The 12,500-nt window shown below is 42.7% G+C and overlaps 1 protein-coding gene across 1 annotated transcript in view; it reads left to right on the forward strand.

Moving 5' to 3' along the window:
* LOC138978779 (uncharacterized) overlaps positions 1–12,500 on the forward strand; it is a 47,650-nt gene that overhangs the window by 5,477 nt on the left and 29,673 nt on the right. The window lies entirely within an intron of this gene.

Raw genomic sequence — 12,500 nt, forward strand, 5'->3', positions numbered from 1 at the left:
TGTGTGTGTGTGTGTGTGTGTGTGTGTGTAGGTTGGTTCGTTTTTACATTTAGTCAAGTTTTGACTAAATGTTTTAACGTAGAGGGGGGAATCGAGACGAGGGTCGTGGTGTATGTGTGTGTGTGTGTGTGTGTGTGTGTGTGTGTGCGTCTGTGCGTGTGTGTGTGTAGAGTGATTCAGACCAAACTACAGGACCGATCTTTATGAAATTTTACATGAGAGTTCCTGGGATTAATATCCCCGAACGTTTTTTTCTTTTTTTCAATAAACGTCTTTGATGACGTCATATCCGGCTTTTCGTGAAAGTTGAGGCGGCACTGTCACGCTCTCATTTTTCAACCAAATTGGTTGAAAGTTTGGTCAAGTAATCTTCGACGAAGCCCGGACTTCGGTATTGCATTTCAGCTTGGTGGCTTAAAAATTAATTAATGACTTTGGTCATTAAAAATCTGAAAATTGTAAAAAAAATAATTTTTTTATAAAACGATTCAAATTTACGTTCATCTTATTTTCCATCATTTTCTGATTCCAAAAACATATAAATATGTTATATTTGGATTAAAAACAAGCTCTGAAAATTAAAAATATAAAAATTATTATCAAAATTAAATTTTCGAAATCAATTTCAAAACACTTTCATCTTATTCCTTGTCGGTTCCTGATTCCAAAAACATATAGATATGATATGTTTGGATTAAAAACACGCTCAGAAAGTTAAAACAAAGAGAGGTACAGAAAAGCGTGCTATCCTTCTCAGCGCAACTGCTAAACCGCTCTTCTTGTCAATTTCACTGCCTTTGCCATGAGCATGAGCGGTGGACTGACGATGCTACTAGTATGCGGTCTTGCTGAAAAAATTGCATTGCGTTAAGTTTCATTCTGTGAGTTCGACAGCTACTTGACTAAATGTTGTATTTTCGCCTTACGCGACTTGTTGCGTTTGTTTTTGCGTTTGTATGTTGATTGGTTGGTTTGTTGGTTGGTCTGTTCTTTTGTTTTTCAAGTTTCATCTGGCTCCCTTTTCACACGGGGTCAAACGTATTAATTTCATCCAACTTTCGAGAGTTTTCATTCGTTGCCCTATGTTCCTTTTTACTGCGGCTGCGCAGAACTTATCATCTCAGTGTGATCATTACTAGGTCAGTTTGACTGCGGCTGCGAACAAGTCATTTACTTACAAGACAAGACACTGGGTTAGATCAGTTCACCAGAATGACAGAGACAAAGAAGGGAAATCCGATTATGTTATTATTATTGCAAAACCATCCCCACTAGAATACCTAAACCACTGTAATATAACACACGCCCTCATCAAATCAAATCAAATCAAAGTCACTTTATTATCTCAGGACTCAGGCTGTGCTTGTCGATGGCCAGATGTCTGCTCCAGCCTCACTTTCTTTCGGCGTTTCTCAATGTTCAGTACTCGGTCCCATCCTTTTCATCATGTACACTAAGCCCCTCTCCACACTGATTCAAAACCATTCTGTCTTAAATCAGTCTTTTGCTGATGACACCCAACTGTATAAACCCAGTCCCCCTGCAGAGACACATTCCGCCATCCAGACCATTCAGACATGCATCACTGATGTTAAATCTTGGATGATCGATAACAAACTTAAGCTGAATGATGATAAGACTGAAGTCTTATTGTACAAAAAGAAGAACACTACATTTCCCTCTCCCCAACCCGTTTCTGTTCAAGTAGGCGACACCGACATTCTTTTCTCCCCATCAGCTAGAAACCTTGGATTCACCCTTTCATCTGACATGACCCTTAACAAACATATATCTTTAGTCTGTAGAGCAGCTTATTTTGAGCTTCGTAAGATCAGCACCATTCGCCACACACTCTCCTCTCAAACAACTAACACTCTTGTCTGTGCCTTTGTTCTTTCTAAACTCGACTACTGCAACTCTCTTCTCTCTGGCTGTCCTCTGTATCTCCTGCATAAACTACAAAAAGTCCAAAACTCGGCAGCACGCCTCATTCTGAAAGCACGAAAACGAGATCACGCAACGCCACTTCTTCACACACTGCACTGGTTACCTATTCAAGCCCGCATTGACTACAAACTGTCCACCCTCTGCTTTAACTTCTTTTCTGGCTCGTCTCCTGCTTACTTCTCTGAACTCCTCACCGTCTATTCTCCAGCAAGACAACTCCGTGCCTCTTCTGACTGTCGCATCCTCACCATTCCACACACCAAAACCAAAACATAAGGACAACGCACTTTTACTTTCTGCGCACCCACACACTGGAATTCTCTCCCCTTTCACATCCGCCACTCTCAGTATCCCCAAGCATTCAAACGAGCACTTAAAACGCACCTCTTCAAGAAATACAACCCCTGATTTTGTTTTCTCAGTCCATCGGTAGGCTACATGTAGTGTATTTGTTGTTTTAGTGATAATGTGATAATGTGTATACACATTTAGGGCTGTTTTTCAGTATTAATAACATGTTCTGTTTGATTAAGGGTATTCAGCTGGTATTTCCTTGTTTTTACTACCTATTTTATTCATGTTTTTATTACTTAATTAGTGGAAGAATCTGTTGTAATGTATGTTTGATGGTGTATGCTTTTAATCAAGCGTTGCTGACTATGAATGTAGATGTAAATGCTTGTATAACTGTGTTTGAATTTTAAATGTGTCAAGCGCAAAGAGCATAATTGTAAAGTTTTGATGTTGCGCTATATAAATGCTCATTTATTATTATTATTATTATCTCAAAATGAGAAATTACAGCGGTGATGCATGTACATTAAAGGCACAGCTAAGCCTCCCGTAAACCATCGCAGATACTGTCAGGCCTTTACACACAGTACAAACACCCTTTCATGTAAACACTCACCGCTTGAGAACATGCTTGGTGCCCTCTGTAAAGAGCGAGAAATTTTCAAAGAATTTATTTTTGCGTGGTTTATCTTACCCCTGAGCCATCGTGAACCCGTGTGATCCAGTTTCCCTTTTTCACAATGTAGTCGCGAGTTAGTCATTTGAATGCGACTCGATGAGAGCTTATCTACAATAGCACGTTTTTATGCACGAAAAATACGGCTGTGGTTCACAAGAATTCCAGCGATGGATTTTGACGGCAGAGAGGAACGGCGACTATGCATAAACCGTCGTCTGCTACGACCCTTGCGTGATCCTGCTTCCGGGCTTTTCAGTCTTTTTTCAAACTTTCAAAACTTTGAATTGTACTGATCTTGTCTTGATGAAAAAAGAATTCTTTTATGATTAAAGAATGTTTGTGTAACAAGCTGTCAATTTATTATTTAGATTTTAAAAGTTAGGTCTAGCGCAAAAACGCACCACGGTCCAAGGGAAGTAACTTTCTTTCTTTCTTTATTTATTTGGTGTTTGTGACGAATGGAATTCGTGTATCGACTCCCTCTCTCATATTAATCGAGACTTCACTAGTTGCGTACACAAAACGAGGTTAAATGACCGAGACTACGTCATGACGACACTGTATACATATGACGTCAACGCTCGCGCCATTAGTCCAAAACTAGTGCAGCGTACAAGACAAGAATTTGTTTATCTTCATGGAAAGAAATTTAAAGAAGAGAGCAAAAGGAAACAGCGTGCATTGGTATTAATTCGTGAATATGAACTGTACATATATTCAGTTGAGGTTGCTAGGATGCAATGCTCTGACCGTTTCATTGACTCCAAGATGGCAGCAATCAACGAAGCCACGTAAATTGCACTAGCATATGTTTCACCTTCCGTGGACGGATTTCCACATTTTTGCGATCTCCAAAGGTCCACTAACCGCAGGTAAAACACGCTAGTACATTTTAACATTATTGATTCACAGGAAAACACAGGTATTGTTCATTTTTCCATGTGTTTGTGTCAGTCTGTGAACTCTTGTTTCTGTGTTTGTTTTAGAGAAACAAATTGAATGATATCGATGGAAATCATACTTGATAATAACAGATATTGCACGTGTGTGTTGCAGAAGGTGCAAGTGTACAGGGGTGTACAATGCTTGTGTAAATGATGTCGTGTGAACACTGTGGGAAGGGCAACGTCAGCGGTAACCACGGAAGGAACCACCAACGTCCCCAAGTGTCACCCAGATCGAGTTTATCATGATGAGTAGACTACTTTATATTTTGTGAACATTAACACACCATCTTGTCTTCATTTGTGTAAACCGAAATACATTTTCAACGAGAAGAAGAAGTACGTTCCGCGCTTCGATATCAAACGTCTACGCAACAAGAAGAAGAAAGACAATGTTGTTACGTGTGTGTGAAATCGCACCAGCGAAATCATAATCTATAAAACTTTCATTTGAAGATTCTAAGAGAAAGGGATTGATGTCTGCAAGAATGATCACGTGCATGTTTTTGAAAGTACAGAATTATTAAATTTCTTATTACTTCTTTGCACTTGTCTCTGTTAAACATTGATCAGCCCTAGAACGAGAAGCAGACGTCACAATGGGGGCTCGTCCGGGATATTGAATCAACGTTTTACTTTCGATCCAGCCGTTCCAAATTTTTCTCGTTTCAAAATTGCTGTAGGTTTCTTGCATGTCGATTTGTATTGTATATGTTCGTACTTCATCGCCATCGTCTCATCATATAATTTTATTTATTTACCTTTAGTTATATTACTTATCACAGATCTATAACTCAACGTGTGCCCTATCACACGGTAAAATAAAAAATGGAAGTGTTGTCAGCTGAAACGACACGTTAAAAAATCAATATTTAGCGAGACCACTTTTGATTTGTTAGCTCCCAATTTTATTTGTGGTGTTCCAATTCATCAGTGTGATAGTATTCTTGCACGTACTATCGGAACCATCATTCCCCTTAGTTTGTTCTAAATTACGCGGGAGGTTGGTGGGAGTCAGGTACCTAAGAGGTAAGGATTTAATACCTGTATTTCCCTGTGAAGCCCTATATAATCGACTTGTGGATATCAGTCGTATTTACTTGCTGTAGAAGTGGCTGTAAATTAATCTACACAGTAAATGATGCGAATTGACAGTTGAGTTGATACATCTTGTATATTCAACGTTCGATCGAGTGAAAGATTGATCTTTTCGCCAGAAAGAGTCAAATAAAGTTTACAGTGTAAGTTCTCGTTAGTAGATAGAAGTAAACTGACTCACGATAGAACGTGGAAACATAACTCTTTGGGTGGTTGTGTGGAAACGTAACGTAACATACGTTGAAGAATTATTTCAAAGTACAGTAGAAGTAGAGCTAAACTAGGACTTGCATTTTGTGCACGAAGGCGCCGCCCGACTGTTTCTTTTTGTAATTTGATCCGAAATTTAGTAGCTCGACGGTGTTTGAGCAACATACATTTTGTACGTTTTGGAATAATACGCGAGGTGACTTATGAGTGACGACAGTTCCCCAGCTCATAATTTTAGAAAGTCCACCATCGCAGCCCAGTTGGCACGGAAACAGCCGGCCGACAAATCGCTTCCCATAGTAACCACAGATAAGAAGGGAAGAAAAACCCTTACTGTCGGTAACGATCGGGAAGAGGTGATAGACTCGTTACCAATTCCTGCTGACGAAGAAGAGAGTGTTCATCTCTCTCTTCAAGTTGACAGCAACCGTAACGACGAAGAGGTTGACCCACAGGCGTGCACGGACGTGTCACCTGTAAATATGTCTCAGTCCACAAGTGTAGATCCGCTAGAGTTGACTAGACAGCTAATGGCCGAAGGACAGTTGTTGGGGTTAGAAGGAGCCGAGTTGCGTGCATTTGTTCTTGATCAGAAAGAGAAGCAACAAACTCTTGATCGCGAAGAACGAGAACGTGATGCTGAACGACAAGAACGTGCTGAACGACAAGAACGTGATGCTGAACGACAAGAACGTGATGCTGAACGACAAGAACGTGACGCTGAACGACAATTCCAACTGGAACAGTTGAAAATCCAGAACGCCAACCAAGAGGGCAACAGGAACAACAACTCGCCAGGACGTATTCGCGAAGATGATGGTTTCAAGCCCAAGATTCCTTTTCTAGACGACCGTGATGACATCGAGAGCTGGTTCCATCAGTTCGAGCATTATGCTCGAGACTGTAACCTGAGTGATGCAGCAAAAGCTTCACGTGTAGTGTACTTTCTGAAGGGTAAGGCGAGAGTCATCTTCTCAAAGCTGAACGAGGAAGACGCTAATGACTACGACACTCTCAAACACGCTTTGTATGAGGGCTTCCAACTCACTAGCGAAGATTATAGAAAGAAGTTTCGCCAAACCAAGAAAAGCGCCACTGACACGTATAAAGAGCACATCACGAAGCTAGAACGGTATCTAGACAAGTGGGTGGAATTAGCAGAATGCGACCAAGATGTAAAAGATCTCAAAGATTTGTTGGTCCGTGAGCAGGTGTTGGACACCCTTCCGCCTGACCTCGCCGTTCACATTAGGGATAGAGACCCTAAGAGCGCCAAAGAGATTGGGATGATAGCCAACACATATCAACAATCTAGATCGAACGTCAAAACTTCATCGACGTACGTCAAGCCTGAAAAACGTCGTTCTCCCCAAGAAGAAACAAGAATAGCTGCTCCATCAACAAAACCCGCAAATCAAACTCTAAAGGCAAAGTTGAGTGACGCCGAGAGAGAGAAACTGCGAGCATCTGGATGTTGTTTCATTTGTAAATTGCAAGGGCATGTCTCTCGTTTTTGTCCAAACAAGAGAGACACAGCAGGTGCAGTTTCATCGAAGAAAGATACACTTGAGACACCGATCCTCTTAGAAAAACTTTGCGGAAATTGCAAGGAAAAGAAATGTGCCGAAGTGGTACCAGTGAAGCTGAATGGAACAATTGTCAACGCTTTGAGAGACACTGGATGTACTGGTATCATTGTCAGCAAGAAGTTTGTGCCTAAGGAGGCATATTCAGCGAAAATGAAGGAGACTACTCTGGCAGAGAAAGACTCCAAGAAGATGTACCACACCGCCGTGGTGCACATCGATTCACCCTACTTTGACTCCGAGACAGAAGTAACGGTGATGGACGACCCAATTTACCCTGTCCTCATAGGTAAATGGTATGGACTAGGTAAAGAGAAGAAATTGACTCCCACATATCCTGTTCGAGACCCAGCGTGGTACCCTGGGACAGCAGCTGCTGTTACCACGAGAGCACAAGCGACAGAAGACGCCCAGAAACCAAGCTGCAGTCACAAACAGGGAGTCAAGGAAGAAGAAAGACTGTATTCGCCAGCTGATCTGAAGAGAGAACAGGCAAGTGACCCTTCGTTGAAGACCATCAGGCAATTTGCCAACTCTCCAGAAGGGATCAATGGGATACGATATTCATACAAGAAAGAAATCCTGTATAGAACAACGAAAGATCGCCACGGAAACGACCGTTCACTAGTAATCGTTCCGAAGAAACTCAGGAACAAAGTTCTTTCATTTGGTCACGATCACCCCATGGCAGGACACTTAGGTCAAAGAAAAACATCTGACAGAATTAGAGCAGAATTCTGGTGGCCAGGGTGTGCAGGAGACATTCGTAGGTATTGCTTGTCCTGTGACACATGCCAAAGAACTGCACCGAAAAGTCAGACAAAGAAAGTCCCTCTGGGAAGGATGCCACCCATCAGTTCGGTTTTCAAGAGAGTTGCGGTGGATATCATCGGCCCGGTCAAACCTATGTCGGAGAGCAAGAAACAATACATCTTGGTATCTGTTGACTACGCTACCCGATACCCCGAAGCCGTAGCCCTGAAAAACATCCAAGCAGATACCGTAGCTGAAGCTCTCTGGGAGATGTGGACTAGATTGGGAATCCCAGATGAAGTGATAACGGACCAAGGCACACAGTTCACCAGCCACCTGATGAAAGAAGTGAACGACTTTCTCAGCATCAAACACCATATGACTGCACCGTTTCACCCTCAAGCGAATGGTTTGGTCGAAAGGTTCAACTCCACACTGAAGAGCATGCTGAAAAAGTTAGCGATCGATCAACCGAGGGAATGGGACACGTTTATCCCCGCCCTCCTGTTTGCATACAGAGAAGCTCCACAAGAAAGCATGGGATTTTCGCCGTTTGAGCTGCTGTATGGGAGATCTGTCAAAGGACCCATGCAAGTGCTGCGCCAAACATGGACCGAAGAAGAAATCTCAGGGGAGCAGAAGACTACAGCGGAATATGTAGTCAACCTCAGGAACAGAATAGAAGAAACGTGCAACGTGGCACGTGAGAACCTGAAGAAAGCGGCCAGCAAGCAAGCCCATTTCTTCAACAAGAAAACGAAACCAAGGACGCTAGAAGTCGGAAAACGGGTTCTACTTCTACGCCCTGTGAAGAACAACAAGCTGGAACTTACATGGTCAGGTCCCTACAAGGTTGTGGAAAAGTTGAATGAATTCGACTACAAGATCCAAGTTGGCAGAAGAACACGGATCTACCACATCAACCTCATCAAGGAGTACCAAGAACGGGAATTGAGTTCCGCCACTCCCAATCCCAGTTCATCTGCCCAAGCGAGTGTTCCTGCTTCAAACGAAGAAGAAAGTGATGAAGAAGACGGAGGAGAAGAGGTCGTGGCTGTTGTCATGGAAGAGGACAACACGATGGACGATGACATTTTCAAGTATGACACTCAGAAGATGTTACCCCTCCTAGAAACTCAAAGAACCGAAAATGTGAAGAACATCCATTTCGACGAGAAATTGGACGAGGCAAAGGTCAAGGAGGCGAAGATGATCTGTGAAGAATTTGAAGAGTTCCTAACAGATGTTCCAAAGACGACGAACCTGGAAAAATGTTCCATTGAAGTGACAGAGAAGAAACCAGTCTTTGTGAAACCCAGACCCATACCTCACGCCATGGTAGAAACTGTCGAAAAGGAAATTGAAGAAATGCTGAAGTTGCATGTCATCGAACCTGCAAACTCTCCATACAACTCTCCCATCGTCCTGATAAAGAAGAAGGACGGAAAGTACCGTTTCTGTTCTGATCTGAGAGCTCTGAACAACGTGGTAGTGTTCGACGCTGAACCCATCACCGATGTCGACCATCTGTTTCAAAGTTTAGGAAAAGCGAAATACTTTTCAAAGCTAGACTTGACGAAAGGATATTGGGCGATCCCAATAGAAGAGGAAGATAGAGACAAGACGGCATTCACAACTTCAGCGGGCCAATTTCGTTGGGCCAACATGCCATTTGGATTGAAAACAGCGACAGGGGTGTTTAATCGCATGATGAGGAAGCTACTCAATCCAATCAGAAGAAAAGACGTCCACCACTTCATGGACGACGTGCTTATAGCAACTGAAACCTGGGAAGAGCACATGTCAGCTCTGAAGGCAGTACTACAGAGGCTACAAGAAGCCAATTTGGCAGCAAAACCCTCCAAGTGCTACATAGGCTACACAGAGTTGCCGTACCTCGGACACGAAGTGGGAGGTGGAAAAAGGTGGCCAGAAAGCGACAAGATCAAGAAGATTCAAGACGCTCTCCCACCCACCACGAAGAAGGAACTACGGTCGTTCCTAGGACTCTGCAACTTCTACAGGTCCTACATCGAGTCATACGCGAACATAGCTGTTCCGTTAACCGACCTGACAAAGAAGTTCAACCCAGACAAGCTTGTCTGGAACGACGAAGCGAGAAGGAGTTTTGAGACACTCAAAGAGAAAATCTCACAGAAACCTGTGCTGTGTATGCCAGACCACAGCAAACCTTTCGTGCTAAGGACGGACGCCTCCGACAAAGGAATGGGTGCTGTTCTCATGCAAGAGCACGAAGAGACTCTACGACCTGTTGCGTACCAAAGCAAGAAGTTCAACGGAGCAGAAAGTAGGTACGCCACCGTAGAAAAAGAATGCCTAGCTACAGTTTGGGGAGTGGGAAAGTTCGAACGGTATCTGTACGGGAAACACTTCACCATTGAGACAGACCATCGCCCACTCAAACATCTCCAACGACAACCGAACAACCCTCGTCTGATGAGATGGGCCCTCCAACTGCAGCCATACGAGTTCACCGTACGTGTTATCCCCGGGAAGGACAACCACGGTGCAGATTATATGAGCAGAGCGTCGTACGATGAATAATTATCTACTTGGGATAGGATAATTATCTTGATCCATGGGGTTATGTGACGAATGGAATTCGTGTATCGACTCCCTCTCTCATATTAATCGAGACTTCACTAGTTGCGTACACAAAACGAGGTTAAATGACCGAGACTACGTCATGACGACACTGTATACATATGACGTCAACGCTCGCGCCATTAGTCCAAAACTAGTGCAGCGTACAAGACAAGAATTTGTTTATCTTCATGGAAAGAAATTTAAAGAAGAGAGCAAAAGGAAACAGCGTGCATTGGTATTAATTCGTGAATATGAACTGTACATATATTCAGTTGAGGTTGCTAGGATGCAATGCTCTGACCGTTTCATTGACTCCAAGATGGCAGCAATCAACGAAGCCACGTAAATTGCACTAGCATATATGTTTCACCTTCCGTGGACGGATTTCCACATTTTTGCGATCTCCAAAGGTCCACTAACCGCAGGTAAAACACGCTAGTACATTTTAACATTATTGATTCACAGGAAAACACAGGTATTGTTCATTTTTCCATGTGTTTGTGTCAGTCTGTGAACTCTTGTTTCTGTGTTTGTTTTAGAGAAACAAATTGAATGATATCGATGGAAATCATACTTGATAATAACAGATATTGCACGTGTGTGTTGCAGAAGGTGCAAGTGTACAGGGGTGTACAATGCTTGTGTAAATGATGTCGTGTGAACACTGTGGGAAGGGCAACGTCAGCGGTAACCACGGAAGGAACCACCAACGTCCCCAAGTGTCACCCAGATCGAGTTTATCATGATGAGTAGACTACTTTATATTTTGTGAACATTAACACACCATCTTGTCTTCATTTGTGTAAACCGAAATACATTTTCAACGAGAAGAAGAAGTACGTTCCGCGCTTCGATATCAAACGTCTACGCAACAAGAAGAAGAAAGACAATGTTGTTACGTGTGTGTGAAATCGCACCAGCGAAATCATAATCTATAAAACTTTCATTTGAAGATTCTAAGAGAAAGGGATTGATGTCTGCAAGAATGATCACGTGCATGTTTTTGAAAGTACAGAATTATTAAATTTCTTATTACTTCTTTGCACTTGTCTCTGTTAAACATTGATCAGCCCTAGAACGAGAAGCAGACGTCACAATGGGATAGAGCCACTTGTTAATTGTTTCTTGTTCACAAAAGCACTAATCAAAAAATTGCTCCAGGGGCTTGCAACGTAGTACAATATATGACCTTACTGGGACGGAATGCAAGTTTCCAGTACAAAGGACTTAACATTTCTTACATACTGCTTGACTAAAATCTTTACAAACATTGACTATATTCTATACAAGAACCACTTAACCAGGGTAAAAGGAGAAACAGAATCCGTTAGTCGCCTCTTACGACATGCGGGGGGGGGGGGGGGGGGGCAGAGAAATAAGGATGTGGAAAAGAAGACTTTTGTTAAGTGAAATAAAGGTGATGGATCCAGTCAGGTAGAAATAAGACAACAAGAAAAGAATTGGAAAACTGCAGGAAATAGTAGGGAGAGTTTTCTTAAAAGGAAATATAGGTAAACGGACTGGTAAGGCAGAAATAAGACAAAAGAAGAGAAGTAAAGGGGTGGGGTAGCTCTGAGGAAACACTCCCGCCGCGTGAAGGCGACCCCATGGGAGCAGGGAAGTAACTCATTTTTGACAATCTGCAAAATTAATTCTTTAAAAATTGCTCGCTCTTTACGTAGGGCACCTAGGATGTTCCCGTTTGGTGAGCGTTCAAATGGAAGGGTGTTTGTACTGTGTGTAAAAGCCTGACAGTATCTGTGATGGTTTACGGGAGGCTTACTGTCCGGGCGTGATTTCCGGTAAGTTGAATGTTCACAACAACCGTCCAGCACCAAAACGAGGCGCCATTGTTGTTAAAGGCTAAGTCCACGAAAATAAATTCTTTGAACATTTCTCACGCTCGACAGAAAGCAGCCAGGATGTTCCCGTTCGGTGAGCGTTCAAATGGAAGTATGCTTGTACTGTATGTAGACGCTCGGGGAGCTCTGTGATGGTTTACGGGAGGCTTACTGTGCCTTTAAGACAAAGGAAACACTTCAACGTTACAGTGGAACCTCCCTTTTAAGACCTTTAAAAATCTGAGAAAATCAGGTCTTAAAACGGAGGGAGTCTTAAAATGGAGGGAGTCTTAAAACGGAGGGAGTCTTAAAATGGAGGTAAATGTACAAAGCTTCAAAGGAAAAGATACAAAAGCGTGGTCTAAAAATGGAGGGAGTCTTAAATTGGGGAGTCTTAATTTGTTTGTTTGTTTGCTTGCTTAACGCCCAGCCGACCACGAAGGGCCATATCAGGGCGGTCCAGCTTGGACATATAACGTGTGCCACACACAAGACAGAAGTCGCAGCACAGGCTTCATGTCTCACCCAGTCACATTATTCT

Source organism: Littorina saxatilis, linkage group LG10 (assembly GCF_037325665.1).
Source record: "Littorina saxatilis isolate snail1 linkage group LG10, US_GU_Lsax_2.0, whole genome shotgun sequence".
Taxonomy (NCBI): Eukaryota; Metazoa; Mollusca; class Gastropoda; order Littorinimorpha; family Littorinidae; genus Littorina; species Littorina saxatilis.